The sequence below is a fragment of the Ambystoma mexicanum genome, chromosome 7p, assembly GCF_040938575.1.
Source record: "Ambystoma mexicanum isolate Mex_15411 chromosome 7p, UKY_AmexF1_1, whole genome shotgun sequence".
Lineage (NCBI taxonomy): Eukaryota > Metazoa > Chordata > Amphibia > Caudata > Ambystomatidae > Ambystoma > Ambystoma mexicanum.
This window is the reverse complement of record NC_090939.1, coordinates 441,702,457-441,719,783: the sequence shown is the minus strand read 5'-3', so window position 1 is coordinate 441,719,783 and position 17,327 is coordinate 441,702,457.

Genomic DNA, 17,327 nt, shown 5'->3' with positions numbered 1-17,327 from the left:
CCCCCAACCCCCAGCAGTGCAGGGGCAGCCTCCACCAGGCCCCCACCCATGCCTCCCACCACCCCCAACCCCCAGCAGTGCAGGGGCAGCCTCCACCAGGCCCCCACCCATGTCTCCCACCACCCCCACCAGTGCAGGGGCACCCTCCACCAGGCCCCCACCCATGTCTCCCAACACCCCCACCCACCAGCACTGTGGGGCACGTGGCCAGCAGGCAGTCAGGCAGCAGCAGATGGCAGGTGGGAGCGTGCTCAGGGCTCTGGGGGGCAGTAATTTGGCCTCCTGGCCAGGAGCGTGGTCTCTCGTGTGTGAACGCGTGGACAGCCTGATAGGGAGTGAAATCCCACACGTCAGCAAAGGCCCTTAGCGCGTAAACCCGTCAACAGCATATGCGCGCCTATAGTCACCTGCACGTGCAGGAAATTGTTGCGTGACACGTCCCAGTGTCAAAGCGTGTGATTGGTGAAAATGGATCTACACGTAGAAGTGACAAAGCGTGTGATTGGTGAAAATGGATCTACACGCAGAAGTGACAAAGCATGTGATTGGTGAAAATGGATCTACACGCAGAAGTGACAAAGCGTGTGATTGGTGAAAATGGATCTACACGCAGGAGTGACAAAGCGTGTGATTGGTGAACGTACATGCCGCGTAAGTGACGCTGTATGTGTGGGCCTGTATATAAAGTACATGTAGAACACCATTTCCTTGTACGTGCTTTTCGTGGAGAGCGAGTGGGTGAATTCTGTACTTCTTGTCGTTTCACACGCGATTTACTTCACGGCGTTTCCAGTTCGTATTCCCTGTTACCTCTGACAGCTTTTTCTCTTTTTTCTCTTTTACTGGTTTACCTGGGCCTGTTCCCTCAAACAGTGTCCCCTTCTACTGTTGTCCTGTCTTCTCAGACAGCGTACACATCTTCTTTTGGCGGGGGTTTAGCCAGCCAAACGCGCTCATTTTTCACGCTCTTTTACCTGGCAGACGGTGAGTCACGCACGTATCCAACTTCTGTGCTTGCCCCGTGTGTAGCCTACCCCTTCAGAGGTCATTCTAGGCTGCGTGTGACACGCATACGTTCATTCTTGTGTTACTGGGTGCCACAGCGTAGTGCAGGTTTTTCTTTCTGCACACGTGGTCTAGGAGGGGTTGCGTGCACGTCATCTCCCTTTTTTGGGGCTCCTGTGCGTTGCGTGACCCGTCATCTTTCCCCAGGGGTTACAATCAGCCGTGCTAGAGCACTAGGGTACAATTACCATCTGGTACCCAACCCCTTTGACCCCCAATTGCCCAGGACAATTGTCTACAGCCACTCCCATACGCACATTAATATCAGTGCCATGGCTGGGAGGCGAGGATTCCGTAAGGGTGGCAAAGGTGGAAGAGCCACAAGTGGTGGCCGTGGTGGATCCGGTAGGGGACGTGGTCGTAACTTGCAGGGTGAGCCTGTCCCCCCATGTGTGGAGGACCAGTCAAGGGCACCCATCATCCCCCCCCCCTCCCCCCTCCCGTTGAGGCTGAAGTGGCTGACACCATCCATGCTCAGCCCTTGTTGGACCAGCCCATTGTGGCACCAGACCTGGCTGACTCCATGGCTGACTTCCAGGTCAGCAGGGCTACGACACGTGCGCTGGTGCACGTTGATGCCATCATGCCACTTGGATCTGGGGCAGCAAGGTCATCTGCTGCACCAAGGAGGCAGGGCGGAGAGGCTGCAGGGGCAGCTGCGGCTCCATCCACCCCAGCCCTCACACACCCAGCCAGGACAGTGTCGGTCCTAGTCCATGCTGCTGACATTCCCCCTGACACCATCACACTAGAGCCAATGCCTGCACCAACTCCCATGCTGAGTGTGCAATCCCACACTCCTGATACAGAGTCCACCAGGGCTCCTGCCCCTAGTGTCCAGAGCGGCGCAGGACACTCAGGATCACCACCACCTTCCAAGCGGAAGAGGAAGAGTGCTCGTCCGGCACAGGCTGATGCCCCAGACACGGCTACACAGTCCGGCCCGTCCAGGAAGCCCAGCTTCACGGATGACGAACTGAATGCACTTGTCGAGTATGTGTCCGGACATGACAACGAGATGGTCATTGTTGCAGGATCCAAGACCACACCTGCACAACGCCAGGCACACTGGCAGACCGTTGCGGACATCGTAAGTGCCCTTGGAATCGTGAGGCGCACAGCCAATGATTGCTATAAGCGCTGGAATGACCTAAAGCGCAGGGCAAAGAGTAAGCTGGCCTCAAGTCATGCCGCAACTCTAGTGACTGGAGGTGGGTCTCCAGTAGTAGACATGCAACTCACTCCACATGAGTCAGTCGCTGGGACCTACGTCACGGAGGAACAGATCCAAGGCGTGGGAGATCTGGCTGATTACGAGGCATTGTCCGGTGAGTGCACATGCATGTGTGTGTCATCCATGTGCATGGTGTGTGTGTGAGGGCTTCTGTTCGGGTGCCAGGTGAGAGTGTGTGCGCCTGAGTCGTATGGGTCAGCCATGTGCTTCATGCAATCCTTCCTGCGCAGCTGCATTTGGCCATAGCAGTATCCCTTCTGCCAACAGTAGACATCTAGCACAACTGCACACCAGTTGCCCTTGAAGTGTCACCTTGACACAACATATTTGCTTCTTTTTCACTGTTCATTCAGTCAGTTTGTTTGCATTCCACCACTTTCACTAGGCATGTCGCTGTCCACTAGTCACATGTCTGACATGGGTATGGTAAAGTGGAGTGACTTTGTTACCTGGATATCATTTGTACACACATGTCCCTGTGCAATTTGACCATTTCAGACTGGCAGCTCCAGGTGAAAAATCTGACCTGTTAGAATTAGAAAAGCTATTACATGCGGGAACTGGACTGAATGAATAGGTGCTGCCCTCCTCTCCATCTTCACTCAATAGCAATGGTACATGCCATCTGTGTGATGGCATGTGTGTTTCACCTGCCAATCACAGGCCAATGTGTGATGCCACTGCCAGGCAGCATGCAGAAAATTTGTTCATCTTCCATCTTGGTGTCATCAGTGTGTGCCATTTGCCTGCACTTCATACGCAGTGAGGGTGCATGCATGGGAGGGTTTTAGTCATGTGGGACATGTGTCAATCAAGTACTGGTTCTCTTGCTTCTCAGCCCTCAATGTTTGCCATGGTGCTAATGCCTGTTTCCATTTCTTTGTTTTCATGTCTTTGCAGGGGAAGACGCACCTGATACTGCTGGGGTCGTGGAGATGGTGCAGACCCAGGAGGTGTCCCAGGGCCGACCAACCACCAGTGAGGGACGTGGTGTGGTGGTGGGGGAGAACCCACAAGTGCTGCAGGTCGTGCTCTCAAGGGGTGTCTCTGGCTGCACCTCCCCCGAGCTGTACTCAGGTGTTGATTCGGATGAGACCTACGTGCCGTCGCAGGTGAGTGTTCCAGGGAGGGATTCTGTTCTGTCTCACCCACCTGCACCAGGGTCAGTACCCTCCATAGGGATGTCAGTGTTGGCAGCTACGCCTTCGGTGGTTACGGATGCAGGGTCACAGTCTGCGACATCTGATCCTGTTCCTGGGCCAGCAGATCAGAGGGGGAATGCAGTCCTGCAGCCTCAGGCAGTGCCGGCACAGCAAGGCGCATTTCGCCTTGCCCCAGACAGGTGTGGTGCCCGCCGACGTGGTGGCCGTACGCCACCCGGCAATACCGCATGGGAGCAATCCATTTACGGTATGGCTACCCAACAGGCTGCATCATCCGAGATGATGGCTCAGGCCATGGATAGGGTGGCCACTTCCATTGTCCCCCCAGAAAGGCTGATGGAGCGACTAGAGCAGGCAACCGACTCCATCTGCCAGTCACACAGGGAGGACATGTTGGGGTCCAACAGGGACAGGCGGGCGGCACTGGCGACTCTGCAGGAGGCCATCTCCATTGAGTCCCAGGGCCACAGGGAAGCCCTGAGGCAGGAGCTCCTTCACCTCAGGACGACTCTTGTTGAGCTTGAGGCTTCAACACACCAAAGGACAGAACAGCAGCTGGAGCGTCTCACCCGTACGCTCTCAGCTGAGATGCAGGCAACGAGGGCGGAGGTCCGGGCATCCCGTGAGTTGTTGCATGGGGACCTCCGCACACTCATCCTCCAGAACCAGACCTACCACACCCGCATGCTTGCAGCCATGGAGGAGCAGACTAGGGCCTTGCGTGGGCTGCCTCCCATAGTGCAACCACCTCCGGATGCAGCTGCACAGGGTGATAATAGCGACAGCAGTGATACTCCCACAATAGGGTAGCCGTGTGGGCCATGAGCCCATGGAGGTGTTTTATCTTCCCAGGATCCACGCAGGTGGGTTCTGGTGTGCATCCTGTCCTCGGACCTCCTGGGTGGCCTCCCCAACCCCCCCGGGCCCATCAATGGCCATTTTTGATTGTTTCTTATTTTTATTTTTATTTTGATTTCTTTTATTCCCAATTTTTTTGGGACGATCTGTTGGCTTCGATCTGTTGGCTTCGATCTGTTGGCTTCGATCTGTTGGCTTCGATCTGTTGGCTTCCGTGGTTCCTGTGGGCATACGCTGCATTGTGGCTGGGCACATGCAGGCTTGTAATGTATTTGGTTCAGATGCTTGGGTTTGAGTCACACACACCCCTCCTGCTTCCCGTTTCCATGGGCTTGCAAAGGGTGTGCCCAAGTGACAGTGAATTACACAGTGACGTTGGACTCCCATGAGCTGTGTGGCCAGTCTGTAGTCAATACTGTGTATACATTCATAGTGCATATTGCTGTTGTGTTGTACACTGCATGTTGCATTGATGTGTAACTCTTCTTCTGTGTCTACCTCCCAATTTGCAGGTCCCTTCCTCATGTCCACACAAGGACCTCTAGTCTGGAGATGGGGACCATGTTGGCAGCAGTGCACCTACAACTCTACATGGCGACAACACTGCACAGTTGGTAGTGGTGGGAGTGCAGGCATTTCCAGGTGGTGAGACTACTAATATGTAACATTTGTGATGTCATGTTAATGGTACTACGTGCTCAAGTATGTTGTTGGTCCGGCATTGCTGTGAGCATTTCAGGTGTTGCAGGTTTCTAATAGTGCCACTGTACATAGTGAGACTGATGTCATGTTGTGGGGATTACTTTGTTTACCTGCAATTAGCATGACATGGCACGGTGTGTCGTGTGGCGGTGCTGGGGTTGGGTTGGCTGACATGGCACTGTCCTCTTGTTGCATTTTGCAAGTGGGTATTCATTTTAGCTGCTTCAATGTGTAACTTCACAAAACTGCATTGGTGGTGTCTGTGTGGGTAGGGATGCACACATTGTGACACTTCCAGGTGAACAATCTCAGGCTGACATGGTATTCCCGGTTCATTCTCCAGACATTCAGGATCAGTGTCAGGTTGAGTCATCATTGATTGTCAGATGGAATGTGCCAGGGCAGTGTGCACTCCACAGGGGTGTGATTTCTATGTGAAGTAATTAGCCACTAGCTGTGTACGGGCTGCCTCCCCCCGTGCCCTTTCCCCTCCCATGCGCAGCGGCTGTGCATGTGGTTGGGGATGTGGGGCCACCACCATGTCCACGGCCAGGCCCCGGCGTGTTGCAACGTTGTGCAGGACACATGCTGCCACTATGATCCTGCACACTACTGGGGGAGCGTATAACAGCTGCCCGCCAGAACGGTCAAGGGAGCGAAAGCGTGACTTTAGCACTCCGAATGTGCGCTCCACTATGCCCCTGGTTGTAATGTGGGCTGTGTTATATCTTACCTGGGGTGGCGTGGTGGGGTTCCGAATTGGCGTCATCATGTGGGGGCTGAGAGGGTAGGCACTGTCCCCTGTGGAGGTGGTGATTGGTATCATTGGTGGGGTTGTGACCTTGCTCAGTATCCAACATGCATGCATGTGCAGTGGCATACATACTCACCAAGCAGCCATGTATCGCCATGCCGCCCAGCATCTATGTCCCGGCATAGGGTGGACATTCGGTAAATGAAGCTGTCGTGGGTGGACCCGGGATAGTTGGCATATACTGAGGTGATGATTCCCTTGGCATTACATACTACCTGCACGTTGATGGAATGCCAGTGCTTGCGGTTCCTATAGATGTGCTCTGATGCCCTGGGGGGACGTAGAGCCACATGGGTGCAGTCGATGGCACCTAGCACTTTGGGGAATCGTGCCACTCCGTAAAAATCCAGGGCGGCAGCATGCCTTTCTGCAGGTGTTCTGGGCAGGTATATGTGCGTGCGGACTGATGGGCGTGCAGTCATGATGTTCAAGACCTGGTGTAGGCAGCGTGACTGGGTGGCCTGTGACACCCCACCCACTATGGCACTTGTCCGCTGAAATGATCCAGTGGCTAAGAAGTGCAGTACATTGAGGACCTTCTCCAGGGGGCTGAGTGCTTGGGAGCACAGGGTGGGTGATGTGAGGTCATCCTCCCACTCAGTCACCAGGTCCAGTATGATGTGTGGTGGAAACCTGTACCTCCCATACACCTGGTCATCAGGCATCCCGAAAAGGCTGGTTCTGGGTGTGAATATTCTGGCCCTGACTATCCTCCTCCTCCTCCTTTGGTAGCCCACTGCCACTGCTGCTAGGAACGGTATGTTCATCCTGGCGTCTGAGCTTGTTATTGTTAAAGTCCGCAATTTTATGCTTTGCGCGTGTTCTAGGCGAGCGTGTGACCCGCGCACCCCTGGAATCCAGTTCCCAGTCCAATAGCGTGTGGAAATTCACACGCACCACGGGATACAGCGTGTGACCCGCGCACCCCTGGAATCCAGTTCCCAGTCCAATAGCGTGTGGAAATTCACACGCACCACGGGATACAGCGTGTGACCCGCGCACCCCTGGAATCCAGTTCCCAGTCCAATAGCGTGTGGAAATTCACACGCACCACGGGATACAGCGTGTGACCCGCGCACCCCTGGAATCCAGTTCCCAGTCCAATAGCGTGTGGAAATTCACACGCACCACGGGATACAGGTTCGCTGACGTACTTGCGTGTGTAAGTGGCCGCGTACCCATTGAATACACGTACATAGGCTAATCGCGTGTACGCGCACTTTTGTCCAATTACACGCAATGAAATACACGTACATAGGCCAATCACGCGATGACACTCTGACGTGCAGTATTTCCACGTGTGTTCCGTCATCACGTGCTGAGTGGGGAACGCCCGTGCGGGTCACGTCAGACGCGCTTACGCACTGAGGGACTCTGGTCCAATAGAATCGCGTATGCGTGCTGACGCGCTTACGCGCTAAGGGCCTTTCCTCGGATTTCACGCTGACGTGCAGGATTTTCACGTGCCAAATCACTCCGTATCAAGCTGGCCACCCGAAAACACACGGAACACCACGCTCCTGCCCAGAAGGCCGAGTTACTGCCCCCCAGTGCCCCGAGCAGCCTCCCACGTGCTATCTGCTGCTGCCTGCCTGCTGCCACCGTGCCCTGCCATTTGGTGCCTGCACATCAGCCATCTGCAGGGGTCCAGTTGCTGTGTCCACCCCTGCTGGAACTGAAGACTCCCAACTGGAATTACATCGCTCCACAGCCCAGCCCCAGGACCCAGTTGCTCACCCACACCTGCCTCTGGGGTTGCCATGTCGGGCACTTCCACATCTGGCACCAGTGGCAACCCCAGGCCAGAGGGGCAGAGGGTGTTAGGCAGAAACCTGTGCAGTTCCCTTGGGGAACACTGCAAAAGATTTAAGACTACAGGTATAGCAGTAAACCCACTTGGTAGCAGTCTGCACCACCCAGATTTACTTGGTAGCTGTGGCTGAGCAGTCAGACTTCCCTCAAGAAGAGTTAGGCAGTATGTAAAGTATACACCATAGGTACTCAAATACAATAGCACAAGCAAACACTGACCAGAGCTTGGTTTCAAAAGTAGATAGTTATTTATTTATTAAACACACATACGTTGAAATCACTCTAGCAAAAAATATAGTAAAACTCTTCAAACACAGTTATAATGACAGCAGTTTCACCCCTTACTCCTATCTAGACAACTCTAGGTTAACACCACATAATTCGAACAGAGGTGAGTGCTTAACGTTAGATGACACTCTAGTAGGTTCAAGAAAGGGATAAAAGAAACAGAAATAGGTTAAACACACCACTCTAAGGTCCAGAACACTTGCAATAGGCTCAAAGAAGTACAAAGTCACAGGTGAGCAAAAGTCACTAGGCAGGGCCCACTCTTAGAGTAGCCGGAGCGAAAATGTGCCCAAGATCACACTGTTAGTAGGGATTCAAAGTCTTGCAAAGAGTTAGAAAGAGTTTAGAGTGGCTTAGAAAGTTTAGCCAGGGTGTCCCAGGCACTCCCAGGTTCGAAAGCCGGGGGCTAAAACTACCCCGTACAGTCGGTGGCAAGGGAAGCCAGGCGGAACACGGTACCTTAAGCGGAAAGGATCCTCCGGCGGTGGCAGTTGTTCCAGGCAGTGGCAGCAAGGCTCGACGTCGGTCAGGGGAGAAGAAGTTCTCGCTGCAGAGCAGAAGAAGAAGGTCGTTGCACTGCCCGGGAAGAAACCAGCCGCGGAGTCCTCCGGTTAAAGGGTTGTACCGACTTTCGCGGTTAGGGGTAAAAGTGTGGTATTCCGGTTGCCGGGGTGCTTGGCACGGGCAAGGCGGCCACGAGATACCTCGAGAAGCGGAAAGAAGGTGAAAACTGGTTGTCCCCACCAGTCAAGGGAAGGAGCCACTCCGTTAAGAGTTCTCCTCGGTCGTCGCGAAAGGTGGTGAGACGGTTCTGCAGGGCTCCACCGGTTGGTGTCGTCGAAGCAGGTCGGCTCAGCTCTTCCCTCGTCGGATTCTTGGTCCTGTGGCGACTTCTGAAGTTCCAGTCCCCAAAGCCCTGCTTTTATGCAGCAAACCCCCATTCACCCAGCCTAGCTGTCACTCAAACATGCTAAGTGGTGAGCCGGCCGGCTCACCACTTGGGCCAATCAGGACGGAGTGCGACTTGAGTTACCAAGGTAACTCAGTCCAGGGTGCCTAAATCCCCCTCCACCCCTCCTAAGTACCCCAGACAGAGTGGCACCACTTTGGAGGGCTTCTGTGGAGAAGCCCGCCAAAAGTGGAACAAAGGGCTCCACTTTGGGTCAGAGTTACAGAGGCGAACGCCAACGCCATTTTAGAATCAAGTTTTGGCAAAGAGTCCCAACCGGAGTTATAATAATAAATATATAAACCGGCGGTATGTTTAAGGCTACCGTAAATAAATAATTAAATGTGTTAGCCTAAAACAATGGGAAATCCCATAGGGAAATATTCGCGGTCGAATATAAAAAGTAGTTTCCACTGCCACCAGCCAAAACTCGATCAGGGGGGACGGAGACGTGCCCCCTCGACTAACAGACCCTGGGGCAATCGAATTGCCCCAGCCAGTACGTCCACAATATGATGGTTTGTACTGGTTCTGTTCAGGATTCAAGACTAGCAAAGTCTTTGGTGACTTTACATGCCCTGGGAGACAGTAGTCAGTCCCAGGGTATGGAGTCTATGTTGGGGAGTCCCTAGGACACCCCTGGGTCATGGCACAGAGGGTGCTGTGTAACCCACATCACAAAAATACATGAGGCCCTATGGAGTAAAAGACCCCATAGCCCATTCAACACAAGGTTTAATCAAGAAAACACACTTCAACATGTCCAAGAGTGAGGGTAAAAGAGTCTCACTCTTGGCAGGAGAAAAAAAGAAACCCCAGAAATCCAGCAAAGCTGCTGGGGGACTCACTAGGTAGGGAAATTCAGCCCAAACAGAGAATTCTCCCTAACACTCGCCCCCCCCAGACTAAGGGACAGGAGGATTTAATCCACTCCTGGATGAACCTCATACCTCTAGTCGATGATATACATCCTAGAGAGTCCATCAGCATTTTGATGGTGACACCCTGACCTGTGCTCAATGGTGAAATCAAACCCTTGCAGGCAGATTGACCATCTCAATAGTTTTGGATTTTCCCCTTTCATTTGCATTAACCATCTCAAGGGTTGGTGGTCAGTCTGAATAACAAAAGTAGAACCATACAAGTATGGCCTAAACTTCTTCAGTGCCCACACAATAGCAAAGCATTCTCTTTCGATAGTTGCCCACCTTGTCTCAGGATCCTTCAGTTTTCTACTGATGAAGCAAATGGGGTGCTCCCTACCCTTCTCATCCAGTTGGCTTAGAACTGCACCTATACCTACATTGGAAGCATCAGTTTGTACAATGAAAGGTTGGTGGTAGTCAGGAGCTCTCAAGACTGGAGCTTGGCAAAGAGCTTTCTTCAGTTTTTCAAAGGCCTGATTGCACTCCTCATTCCATTTTACCTTTTTAGGGAATTTGGGAGAGGAGATTACATTCAGTGGAGAAGCTATGGTCCCATAGTTCTCAATGAAATTCCTGTAATATCCAGTGAGGCCTAGAAAATCTCTCACTTGGGTTTGAGTAGTTGGTGTTGTCCAATTTTGCACAGCTTCAATCTTGCTGGGCAAAGGCCTTATTTCTCCACCTCCTACCTCATGTCCAAGGTAGACCACTTTACTTTGACCAATCTGGCACTTACTGGCTTTGATTGTCAAATGGGCCTGTTTCAGAGCCTGCAACACATGTCCTAGGTGGTTCACATGTTCCTCCCAGGAGTGGCTGAAGACTGCAATGTCATCCAAGTATGCCATGCAGAAATCTTCCATTCCAGCCAGAACCTGGTTCACCATCCTTTGGAATGTGGCAGGTGCATTTTTTAGTCCAAAAGGCATGACCTTAAACTGGTACAAGCCAACTGCGGTTGAAAATGCAGTTTTCTCCTTGGCATGGTCTGTCAGGGCTATTTGCCAATAGCCTGACGTCAGGTCAAATGTGCTGAGGTACTTGGCTGCACCAAGTTTATCCACCAACTCATCTGTCCTGGGCAAAGGGTGGGCATCAGTCTTGGTGACTGCATTTAGAGCTCTATAGTCCACACAGAATCTCAAGTCTTTGGATCCTGCCTTGGGTACTAACACAACTGGGCTAGACCATGGACTGGTAGAGGGCTCTATTACCCCGAGATCAAGCATCTTCTTGACCTCTCCTTTGATGTGGGTTCTGATATGTTCTGACATTCTGTACCCCCTGCTTTTGACTGGCAGACAGTCACCAGTGAGTATCTCATGCTGGCCCCAAGGGGTCAAGCCTGGTGACAGTGAGAACAGGGAGGCAAACTGATTTAACATAGATTTGCACTCCTCTTGTTGCTCAGGGGTCAGGTCTGAAGAGAGATTGACTCCTTCAACTTTCTCATCTAAAGGCACACCTCTGAGGAGATCAGGGAGAGATTCGCTCTCTTCTTCCTCTGCAGCTGAAGCTAGAAGTAAGGCTCCTACATCAGGCCTGGAGATGTATGCTTTTAGTCGGTTGGTGTGGAAGACTCTAGGAGCTTCCCTGGGTCTGCCCAGATCCACCAGATAGTTGACCTCTCCAAGTTTTCCCACAATCTTGAAGGGTCCCATCCATTTGTCTTGCAAGGCCCTCTGCCTTGTTGGGAGCATAACTAGAACTAGCTGGTCTTGAGTAAACTCAACCATGTTAGCCTTCTGGTCATGCCAATGTTTGACCAGAGCTTGACCAGCTTTCAAGTTGTCACTTGCTTCTGCCATCATGTGTGACATTCTCCTCCGGAGACCTATCACATAGTCAGTCACTCTGACTGGCTTGAGGGGAGGAGCACCTTCCAATCCCTCCTTAATCAGGGCCAATGGACCTCTGACTGGATGGCCATAGAGAAGCTCAAAGGGAGAATAGCCTACTCCCTCCTGAGGGACTTCTCTATAAGCAAAGAGAAGGCATGGCAGTAGAAGGTCCCACTTTTTTTTAAGGGGTTCCTCTAAGGCACCTATCATGCTCTTCATGGTTCTGTTAAATCTTTCAACCAACCCGTTTGTCTGAGGGTGGTATGCTGTTGAGACTTGTAAGTAACTCCACAGGTTTTCCACATGGCTTTCATGTAGTGGGACATAAAGTTTGATCCCCTGTCAGAGATTACTTCCTTAGGAAACCCAACCCTGGTGAAAATACCAAGGAGGGCCTTAGCCACAGCCGGAGCTGTAACAGTCCTCATAGGAATTGCCTCAGGGTACCTAGTAGCATGGTCTACTACAACAAGTATAAACCTGTTGCCTGAGGAGGTTGGAGGATCAAGGGGACCAACAATGTCAATCCCTACCCTCTCAAATGGGACTCCCACAACTGGGAGAGGCACTAAAGGTGCCACATTCTTGGAACCAACCTTACCAGAAGTCTGGCAGGTATGGCAGCTCTTACAATATCTATCTACTTCAGCCCCCATCTTTGGCCAATAAAAGTAGAGTGAGAGCCTTTCCTTGGTCTTCTTGAAACTCAAGTGACCAGCCAAAGGTATCTCATGGGCTAGTTGTAAGAACTGTTGTCTGTTCTCTTGTGGGACTACAAGGCGTTTGTAGTCTCCAGGTTCAGACTCAGTCGGTTCACTGTAGAAGAGGCCATCTTCCCAGTGTAACCTATACTTCCCAGGCTCTTGCCCATCAGCTTGAGAAGCTGCCTGGTGGCGGAGACCTTCCAGAGTTGGACATTCTCTTTGCCCCTTACGAAAAGCTGCCCTGCTAGGTCCACCTTCTGCCAGTAAAGACTGCAGCTCAGGATGGTCCTCAGGGTCCAAATCTCCAATAAGGTTGGGGCCTCCTTCTAGCTCTTCCTCAGAGTCTAGCTCAACCACACAGGGTTGTACCTCCCTCTCAGCCTCAGCTGGAGGTGGAGTTACAGGTGTAACTTTGGACAGCCTAGGGGAAGTCCTTGTTGGAAGCACTGGAGTGCTTGCTGCTGGCTTTTTCCTAGGAGTCTTGGGTTGCCCCTTTGCTCCTGATCTGGTGGATACTGCAGTAAGTTGCTCCAGTGGGAGAGGAGTGATTTCTGTCATCATCTCCTGAGATAACCCTCTCAGGGTTTTCTCTCTTGCAGGTTTTGTGAGCTCCTGTAACCTTTTGCTAGGGGGTCTGGGGGTATGTGACACAACTCCAAGAGCTTTGAGGTCATTACCCAACAGAACCCTACCTGGCACTTCACATTGTACACTGACAGGTATTTTTACAGCCATATCATTACATTGGATGAGAACTGGTAACTGGGGACACATCTGCACAGGCCCACCAGCTAACTTGGTGAGGCATTTGGGTGCCTTAGCAACATCCTCTGCCTTGAAAAATGATTCATCCACCACAGTTATGCTGGCTCCAGTGTCCCTAATGGCAGGAGTCTCCTGACCATTCACCTGGACACTGTCCTTATAATACTCTTTAGTATTATCTGGGATAGAGTTATAGACATCTAAATTCTGTTGTTCCCACAACCCCAGAGAGACTAAAGAAACACTAGCTGAGACTCCAGTGGGTTCATCAGCTAGTAATAGAAAGTTTCCACTTGCCATATGTACTTCCTCCTCTGGAGCGAAGGCTAAGGAGGCAAGCTGGACCCCTGAAGGTTTACCCTTACATCTGGGATCTCCTTTCACATGGTCAGTAGCCTTACAAACAAAGCATGTGCCAAAGGCTCGCTGGAATGGAGGCTTGTTCTGACCTCCTTCTGGTCTGGGACCAGGAGGTACACTAGCCTGATTTGGTTTCCCTTGTGGCTTACCCTCATAGTTTGGTTTGGGGCCCTCTTTGGAATTTGTAGTATTAGAATTCTCTTTGGAGTCCTTTTTGGGCTGTTTCTCCCCATCCTTCTTCTGAGTGACCCCAGAATCCTTGTGAGTGGCCCTGTTGGCAACCCACAAGTCAGCAGCCTTAGCTAGTTTCCGGGAATCTAATTCCCTGGAATCAGCCAAGTGTTGTCTGAGCTCAGGAGAGCAGGCATCATAAATAGTCTCCAACATAAACAAATTCTTCATACCTTCATAAGTGTTCACCTTGTAACCCTTAATCCATCCCTCTAAGTTTTTCAAACATTCACTCACCCAGGTAGCCCAAGGGGTACCATCATGCTTTTTGAGGCTCCTAAACCTCTTAAGATACTGGGAAGGGGTATTCCCAAACCTAGCTATCAAAGCTAGTTTTACACATTCATAGTCCTTCCTATCCTCCTCCCCCATCTCCATCACCACATCAGTTGCAACAGGGGGAAGCCTAGAGAACAACCAGGTGAGTAAGTCATTTCCTGTGATGTTCTGGAGCCCATGATTATATTCAAACAGAGACAACCAATCCAACACATCCAACTTAGGCTCATACATACCAATCAATTCTTTAGGCATCCGGGGTCTTTTAGGACTGGAACTTCTAGAGGGGCCAGAGAGAGAAACATTCTCAACAGATAATTTCTTCATTTCTAAGTCATACTTGAGCTCCATTTCCCTTAGCCTTAGTTCTTTGTCAGTTTGAGCATTAAGTTTCTTATACTCCAATTCTAGTTTCATTTTCTCTAGTTCAAAGTACTGAGGACTAAAGGTGGGACCTGGTAAAGGTCCAGTAGGTACAGCAGGTAGAGCAGGCAGAGGCCTAGGGGGGACAGTCACAACAGCCTCACCCTCCTCTTCTGACTCTTCCTCAGAATCATCAACATTTTGCTCCATGTTAACTTCAATACTGTCATCTACAGTTGCTGGAGTGGTAGGTTCCTCTGAACCATCACCCAGACTTTGGTTAGCTAACAATCTTTCAATCAGCTCCATTTTCTTGCCCTTAGTCAGGAGATCCTTATGTTTACAGAGCACTCTTAAACAATCAGCAGTTTTGGCTGCAAGGGACTCTTGACTATAGCTTTCTATAACTGACATGTTAGAGGTTTACTTTTATAGTGCTAAGCTTTGTGGTTAGTTGCACTAAGGTATTCAAAGCACAATAAAATGTATACTCAATACAAATCCCACCGCTGTACACCAGTGTTAGGCAGAAACCTGTGCAGTCCCTTGGGGAACACTGCAAAAGATTTAAGACTACAGGTATAGCAGTAAACCCACTTGGTAGCAGTCTGCACCACCCAGATTTACTTGGTAGCTGTGGCTGAGCAGTCAGACTTCCCTCAAGAAGAGTTAGGCAGTATGTAAAGTATACACCATAGGTACTCAAATACAATAGCACAAGCAAACACTGACCAGAGCTTGGTTTCAAAAGTAGATAGTTATTTATTTATTAAACACACATAAGTTGAAATCACTCTAGCAAAAAATATAGTAAAACTCTTCAAACACAGTTATAATGACAGCAGTTTCACCCCTTACTCCTATCTAGACAACTCTAGGTTAACACCACATAATTCGAACAGAGGTGAGTGCTTAACGTTAGATGACACTCTAGTAGGTTCAAGAAAGGGATAAAAGAAACAGAAATAGGTTAAACACACCACTCTAAGGTCCAGAACACTTGCAATAGGCTCAAAGAAGTACAAAGTCACAGGTGAGCAAAAGTCACTAGGCAGGGCCCACTCTTAGAGTAGCCGGAGCGAAAATGTGCCCAAGATCACACTGTTAGTAGGGATTCAAAGTCTTGCAAAGAGTTAGAAAGAGTTTAGAGTGGCTTAGAAAGTTTAGCCAGGGTGTCCCAGGCACTCCCAGGTTCGAAAGCCGGGGGCTAAAACTACCCCGTACAGTCGGTGGCAAGGGAAGCCAGGCGGAACACGGTACCTTAAGCGGAAAGGATCCTCCGGCGGTGGCAGTTGTTCCAGGCAGTGGCAGCAAGGCTCGACGTCGGTCAGGGGAGAAGAAGTTCTCGCTGCAGAGCAGAAGAAGAAGGTCGTTGCACTGCCCGGGAAGTAACCAGCCGCGGAGTCCTCCGGTTAAAGGGTTGTACCGACTTTCGCGGTTAGGGGTAAAAGTGTGGTATTCCGGTTGCCGGGGTGCTTGGCACGGGCAAGGCGGCCACGAGATACCTCGAGAAGCGGAAAGAAGGTGAAAACTGGTTGTCCCCACCAGTCAAGGGAAGGAGCCACTCCGTTAAGAGTTATCCTCGGTCGTCGGGAAAGGTGGTGAGACGGTTCCGCAGGGCTCCACCGGTTGGTGTCGTCGAAGCAGGTCAGCTCAGCTCTTCCCTCGTCGGATTCTTGGTCCTGTGGCGACTTCTGAAGTTCCAGTCCCCAAAGCCCTGCTTTTATGCAGCAAACCCCCATTCACCCAGCCTAGCTGTCACTAAAACATGCTAAGTGGTGAGCCGGCCGGCTCACCACTTGGGCCAATCAGGACGGAGTGCGACTTGAGTTACCAAGGTAACTCAGTCCAGGGTGCCTAAATCCCCCTCCACCCCTCCTAAGTACCCCAGACAGAGTGGCACCACTTTGGAGGGCTTCTGTGGAGAAGCCCGCCAAAAGTGGAACAAAGGGCTCCACTTTGGGTCAGAGTTACAGAGGCGAACGCCAACGCCATTTTAGAATCAAGTTTTGGCAAAGAGTCCCAACCGGAGTTATAATAATAAATATATAAACCGGCGGTATGTTTAAGGCTACCGTAAATAAATAATTAAATGTGTTAGCCTAAAACAATGGGAAATCCCATAGGGAAATATTCGCGGTCGAATATAAAAAGTAGTTTCCACTGCCACCAGCCAAAACTCGATCAGGGGGGACGGAGACGTGCCCCCTCGACTAACAGACCCTGGGGCAATCGAATTGCCCCAGCCAGTACGTCCACAATATGATGGTTTGTACTGGTTCTGTTCAGGATTCAAGACTAGCAAAGTCTTTGGTGACTTTACATGCCCTGGGAGACAGTAGTCAGTCCCAGGGTATGGAGTCTATGTTGGGGAGTCCCTAGGACACCCCTGGGTCACGGCACAGAGGGTGCTGTGTAACCCACATCACAAAAATACATGAGGCCCTATGGAGTAAAAGACCCCATAGCCCATTCAACACAAGGTTTAATCAAGAAAACACACTTCAACATGTCCAAGAGTGAGGGTAAAAGAGTCTCACTCTTGGCAGGAGAAAAAAAGAAACCCCAGAAATCCAGCAAAGCTGCTGGGGGACTCACTAGGTAGGGAAATTCAGCCCAAACAGAGAATTCTCCCTAACAGAGGGGCACCAGCTTCACTGCCACCGAAGTTGGTGTCCTGGTGGAGCATGTCCTGGGGCAGTATGATGCCCTCTTTGGATCGTCCCGCGCCAGCAAGGAAGGACGGGAGAGGATCTGGGCCGACTGTGTGGTTGCCATCAACGCGGAGGGGGTGGCAACCCGCAACGTCCAGAAGATCAAGAAGCGCTGGGAGGACTTGAGGTCCAGGACCCTTGTGAAGGCCCGGCGCCTCGTGGAGGGGGGCCGGGGCCGCATGAGTTCCATCCAGAAGAGGGTCCTGGAACGCGTACGCCCAGCGCTCCACGCCCAGGTCCTTGAGAGGGAGGCCCGTCT